The 6,954-nt window shown below is 37.4% G+C and overlaps 1 long non-coding RNA gene across 1 annotated transcript; it reads left to right on the top strand.

Moving 5' to 3' along the window:
• Positions 1-2,773: 2,773 nt before the first annotated feature.
• Positions 2,774-3,185, top strand: LOC120152746. Its single transcript, XR_005518720.1, has 3 exons — positions 2,774-2,815; positions 2,933-3,028; positions 3,137-3,185. It is a non-coding gene; the product is annotated as an uncharacterized LOC120152746 (long non-coding RNA).
• The last annotated feature ends 3,769 nt before the right edge of the window (positions 3,186-6,954 follow it).

Below are 6,954 nucleotides of genomic sequence, written 5' to 3'. Positions count from 1 at the left end.
TTAGTACTTCCAAGACCAAATTTTTTTCTCACGTAATGTTAGAAGTGAAATTCGGGAGGATATCATTCATGGTCTATTATATGCGGAGGCTGCTAACTTGGGTAAATACTTGGGTTTTCTCTTTTGCACCAACGAGCTACTAAATCAACTTACGCATGTTTGTTCGATAAAGTAAAAAATAGATTATCTAATTTTCGGCTAAATCTTCATCTCTCGCTGGTTGGATCACTTTAGCTCGCTGTCTTACAAGTAATTCCCTCTTACGTGATGCAGTTTCCATGGTTGTCTAAAGGAATTTGTGATGAATTAGAAAGATTGCTTCTGAAAAGGAAGATTAGCCTTGTGAAATGGAACTGTCTAGAGGTCAATTAAAGATGGTGGTGGGATTGAAAAACATATAGGTGTACACTTCTTTCCTCATAAAAATTGGTTATCAATTAGTCATACAAATGGATAAATTGTGGGTACAAGTCATAAGGGCCAAGTATAATTGTTCGGATGACATCCATTAACTCTCGATGGCATAATTGTTCTTATTTTTGAAAGGGTTAGGCCATTTTTGGGTAGGTATTTTAGATGGATTAAATTGGAACATTTATAACGGGCAAAGTACAGACTTTTGGTTCGATTCTTAGTTGAGCAACGAGGGACCTCTTGTGCATAAAAGGATTGATCAATTGGTCCCTTTGTCGGTGGCTGTTGCGTAACTTGTCACTAGCTCGGGACGATGGGATTGGAACCACTTAGCTAATCTTCCACTAGACTCCATTTGAGAAAGATTAATGCGACAAGTCCCCCTCAAGCCTCTTGGAGATGCTGTCACTAGTAGAAAAAACCCCTTTAATGACGCGTATTGCACGTCATCTATGGTGCGGATGACACACATTTTCCTGTCGTTGAAGCCACCGACATGAATTTAAGATGACGCGCAACTGTGCGTCATAAATTTATGACGCGCATTTATGACACACATTTATGACACACATTTATGACGCATTTATGACGTCATTGAGCGTCATTGAAGCCCCGTCATAAATTAAGATGACACACATTTGTGTGTCATAAATATAGACACGCATGTATGACTTACATTGTGTGTCATTGAAGCACACATCATTAAAAAAGATGACACACATTCGCGTGTCGTGATTATATTTCGTAAATTATATATATATATATTGTAGATTGACAACACTACAAGAAAATATACCTTTAATGACACGAACGATGACGCACGCTAATTTATGACTTGCAAAATAGGTGTGTCATAAAAAATGTCATGTTTTTTAAAATCTGAACGATTTATGACTTACAATAATGTGTGTCATATTTAATAGTCATAATCCAAAAATTTGCAAAAACATGGAGTACACTTTTAATTGTGTCATCTGTAAAAGTCGTATTTTAAATTTCCCCCCATTATTTTCACCATTTCCCGCTTCTTCCCCCTTGATTCATTGTTCGCACCTTCTGAAATGCTTTGATTCATTGTTCGCAATTCTTATGTTGGTAAGTAAAACCAAAACTCTTTCATTCTTTCAACCTACTTGAACATAAGTTCATGCATCATATTCATTGCAGTAATAACGAGTTCTTCGGGATTACTTTCCCGTTCTTCGGTGGTCTTCTCGGTTTCTCAGACTCGCGTTTGCACCAACAACATACTTCCTAATCTGGTTTCTTTTAGTTTTGACGCACTTTCAATTGTTAGTTGTTTTCTTCTTTAAATGCACAAAAATTCTAGGAAATCTGCATTTTCAGTTTGGGATTGAGGAAAAGTTGTGCGTGAGATTTTATTTTTTCTTTTTGTTTTTGGTTCTGCTGGTTTTAAATACTGATTGTGCTGAATACAAGAGTTGTTGGTAGCTTTGAAACACGTTTTGGAACAGATTTCAAGAGGGGTTTGTTTTCTTTGATTGACACCTATTGGAAGAGAGGTAAAATTTCATCCTCCCCTTTTATCTACATTGTTTCGTCAAGATGAGTCAATAAACCATGATAAAGATCTTGTATTGTTAAACTTGTTGGAATTAATGAGAGATCAGGCAAGTGATAGTTTCATCTCTGTTTTAACATAATGTTATATGGAGACCATTAATTTGCTAGTGAAAAAGAAATATTATGCGGATTTTGGTGTCATACTAGTGGCAGTTCAAGCATGTTTTAAGAAGCACATGATAATCTGTGGCAAATAAAAGCTTTAAACTCAAAGATCTGCCTTATGCTGATGTTGGTTCCAGGAACTCTTGGATGGTTTGACTTGTTTACTAACACAGTATAGTTTTTAGTGTAGTTGTCAACAATCATTATTTATTTCTACCAGAGCTTGAAGGCTAAAAGAAGGATCTATCTTTCTTGTATCTTGAACCCAAAATTTTAGTTTGACAGTGATTGTTGGACCATTTAATAATTTCCTTTAAGCTTTGTTTGGAACTCTGACAGATAATTCTCCTGTTTGGGATGCTTGGATAGAAATATCACCATAGCAGTAGCTGAAATGTCTTTATGGTTTTTTAGTCCTTTTTTTCCCTTTAAGCATGTGTACTTACCAACTTGGCTGGTCGGTTTGGTTGTTTGACTTAGCCTTGATATCAATTTTAAATTTGCATAAAATTTCATAGCTAAAATAAGTTTTATGCTTTGACCTGTGTATCTAATTCATATTATTTTCGATCCTTGCATTTGATTTCTTGTATTTTTCTATTTACTTCAGGTTCTAGTTGGAACTGACGGCTTGTTTGAAACTTTGAGGCCATTGGCATAGTCTTTTGGTAGAGATTGTTCATCATGTCAGAGGGACCTCACCCTCTCACAGGTATGGATCTCAGATCGAATTTTTCTCTTCCATTCTTTTTGTTGTAGGTTTAAAAATTGTGATGGGTAAAGTTGACTTCTTATTCTGATGCTGATAAACTTTATTTTTTTGCTGCAGTTGTCACGAATTATTTACTTGTTCTCAACTAATATGCATGATGCTTCATTGTCACTAGGCATTCATACGACTTGTGCTTGTCTGATGTTAAATCTGGTGCCCTTTTCATCTATTACTACCAAGTTTTCTTTTTCTTTATGTGTAGCGGTGGATCACCCCATGTTTTGCTGCTGATTGTATTAAAAATTTCCTTTCGAAATTTAGGTGGAACCAATTTTTGAGAAGGGGGTTGATCAGTCATCAATGGATATGGTATCTAGCTACTATTTGATCATTACCACACTCTATTAGATCAGATTGCAGAAGGTATGAATTGAAACTTGGGAGAATTGTATTGCACTAGTAGTTCTCTAACTTATCAAAGTTTTGCAGAATCTTAACTAGATAACAGACTTAATAGTATGCAATGAATCTTTAGCTGTCCAGTGAAGATTTATGATGCATGTCTAGCTTGCACTCGACAATCTCCCATCCCATATTGATATAATGAAAGTTATTGCAGTCTATGTGAATGTTGATATTTAAAAAAAATTGATTTTTGGCTTTTTGTTGGACTGTACATGGATGCTTAAGTTATCAAGATATGTGTTATTTGTTATAGATGGGATTTATCTAAATTCACTTAAACCAAGAAAGTTTGTTCGCGTGTTATGAGTACTATAAAATATACGCAAATATGTGCAAGTATACACAATCGCTCAAGTAATATAATGATGTGAGTATCGTCTCCACAGGGATTGGGTGAAATTACGAAAGTCTAACCAAAGCACACACTAAATTATCTAAGTATAGTTAGTCTTGATATATACAAATGTCACGGTAATGGAAATGTGTATGCTGGTGTGTGGATTGATGGTGTGATGGTGTAGCAAATGGAAATGCGTGGCAATGATGGATGTTTAATATTGAGTATGGTGAAATGTCAAGGCAATGAAAAATGGTAAAACAGTAAATAAAAGATAAATAAAATAAGAAAAAATAATCCTCACGTGACAAGCTTCCATGAAGGAATGGTAAGGATTGGTTTAAGGTGCTAAACTTATTTCTCAAGTATATTTAAGCTATCTGTCTTTACTTACTCGACAGGGCTTTCCTAAGGTGTTCAAAGAACCTAACAGAATAGGATGCCAAGGCATCTGCTCTCACTCAACGATGTTGGACAGCCTACCCTATTGATAAAGACACCCTTTTTAGTCGTTGAAATCCTATCCTAGTCTCTTCCGAGATCTAAGGGATAAGTTTATAATATTCCTAGGCCGGTTCAAAGCCCCTTGAAAATACCATAACCCATTGCTTATGAGGATCTTATCTTGCGTTTCTTCCGAATACTTACATATTTTTAGCTTAGGATTCTTCCGATACCTAACCTTCATCTAAGAGATGGACATTTCCTGCCTCTTACAAGCCTAGATGGTGAAGCATTCATAAGCAAAGCAAATAAAGAACCTAAAATAAACTTAAATATACCATAAAAAATAAAATTAAACAATCGTTCAACCAACCACCACCAAATAAGTTAGTTCATGGTGGGGTTCGAAATATCCAAACACAAAGTCATGAAATATTCGTTCCAACAACCCACAAATTAATAGAAAAATAACAAAAGGGAAGTGAGAGAAGCCTTCGACGCGCCACCGGAGGTCTCCTCTCGGCCACCACGAACCACCTAGCTCGCTAGCTCCTTCCGGCGCCTAGCTTGCCACTCCTTGGAGCTTTATCAATGGAGGAATATCCCAAGGAAGAAGAAGGAAAGAAAATAAAAATGTGATTTTTATGCTCTATGCGTGTGCTCTCTGTCCTCTTTCTTTCTTCTCTCCCATGATGTGTATATACTAAAAATATCTAGGGTAATGATGGTTGTTGGGTGCACACCATAGACAAACTGCACCTTTCCCTCAAACAACACCATTAGAAATAAAATAGCACAACCACCACAAATGCAACTACATGATCCTAAAATGACTAAAATGAGCTTTTAAACAACAATAACTTAAGTGAAAAAGGCTTTAAAGTAGCATTTTTAGGAAGTTAACACACCCCCAAACTAAGCTATTGCTTGTCCTCAAGAAATGGATAGCAGTTACATAAGCATAATGTCATGGCAAAGTTCGATAGTAAGACAGTAGGACAAAATTGAATTTCAACCCTCAGAACGATAGGCTTCAACATGCTAGACTTATCAAGAATTCAATACTTTTCTCTAGGTCAAATCCTTGTGGAAGTGTGTGTGCGTGATTGTATGCAATCTATACTTAGCGAATTTAGACAATTTCTAATCAAGTCCCCTAGTTTTTGTCAAGGCATTTACTTATCATTAAGCACATTTTTACTCCATTTTCTTTGATTTGTTTTTATATATGCTGTTACGAAGGAGTCAGCTTCATCACACCTACTCTCCCACTCTATGAAAGGGAGCATACCTTCCATCCCCGAGCTAGTTAAGTAGAGTCCCCCGTGACTTCTTTCATTCACTCATCACAAGGCTTCCATTTAAAGAAAGTTCCAGGAAATGCCACGGCAAAGAGGAGTCCCTCTACAGCTATGCTTAAGCATTTATTCACAGTTTCATTTCTAAGGGAGTTTGTTTTTTATTTTTCTTTTAAACACCATACTATATTTCAATGCCAAGACTACTAAAGTTCCTTCATAAAATTTCCTAATTTTCTAAGTATAAAACATACAAATCGTGTAAATATTTTTCACAAAGCATCAAGCCCTAGAGTGAGTTCTATCATTCTCAACAGTCATTTACATTCAGATTCTAGCCTAACAAATTATCATCATCGGGTATCCTCAAAACATTTCATCTAATTGTCCTACCATTTACTGATGCCATGGCATAATACTATGCATCATGCATATGACCTACCAAGAACAATACCTCCCCCAAACTTAAGGAAAGATTGTCCTCAATGCTTTAAAGAGAACTAAACTAACTATAAACTATATGTTATGCAATGAAATGCAACTAAATGAAATGGATGCAAGAGAGGTACCTCAATGTTTACATGGTGGTGGTGCTTTGGAGGTGCTAGCAGCTCCTCGTCGGGTGCGCTTTCAGATAGGTGCTGGGCTGGACTCGGAAGAAGTGGAGTAATAGTGCATAATGCGTCTAGTCGTGGTCTTGGTGCTACGACCACTACGTTGTGCATGAGAAGGATTGGGTGTTGGGATGGGGTGGGTATTTCTTCGACAGGGACAGTGGGCGGATATTCAGGAGTTCTCGGACCGGTGTGTATCAGGAGTAGGGTCATCAGCAGGAGGATCAGGTGCATCGTGCTCAGGCTCTGGAGATGCTCAGCATTGAATGCCTGCAGAATTTCGTCTGGGAAACCAGGGAAATCCGTTGACCGTGGGGAATTTCTTGAAACAACGATTCCACCACAGTATCTCTATGCTTCACGTATCCAAAGAAATTAGGATGTCACCGTAAAGCATGCAGTTGAGTTGAGTCTGCGTTACAGCTTGCTCGAGAGCAAGTAACCTTGCCTCGACATTCGATTCTGTAGCACCTGTAGATTGCTCATGAACAGGTCTTTAGACTTGGATTTTCAAGTCCCAACATAGTGGAAGTCTAGCCCTAGTGATGCCTGATAATCCAGGTAAAATTTCATCAAAAGCATTTTCCTCAACATTTTTTCTTACGACATAAAGCGGTAATTAAATTAGGAAACACCAAAGCACTTGCTCTTTTACCCAAACAGTCGTGAACTTGCTGAACAATAATACGACCCACATCGATCGGACTGGATCTATCATAGAATGTAAAGCAATAAGCGTGAAAGTGATACCGTAGTGTTGTGGGAAGTGGGCATTAGTTTATGCTTGAGAAAGTGATTCCATAACTTGCGCGCGGCTGAAGACGTTCTCGGTTGACCGAGTATCTACTCGTTTGTCGTCCATTCCACTCATGTTTCAAAACAAAGGTCCTCCAAGACCCATCGTATGTGTTGCTATCGGCTTCCTCTCGACATGGCATGGCCTCTACTACCTCCTGTAAATGAAATAACGATTAATAGCAG

This window comes from Hibiscus syriacus, unplaced genomic scaffold, assembly GCF_006381635.1.
Source record: "Hibiscus syriacus cultivar Baekdansim isolate YM2019G1 unplaced genomic scaffold, ASM638163v2 tig00111095_pilon, whole genome shotgun sequence".
In the NCBI taxonomy this organism is placed as follows: Eukaryota; Viridiplantae; Streptophyta; class Magnoliopsida; order Malvales; family Malvaceae; genus Hibiscus; species Hibiscus syriacus.
The sequence above is the reverse complement of the archived record's forward strand: the minus strand, read 5'-3'. Positions and strand labels throughout refer to the sequence as shown.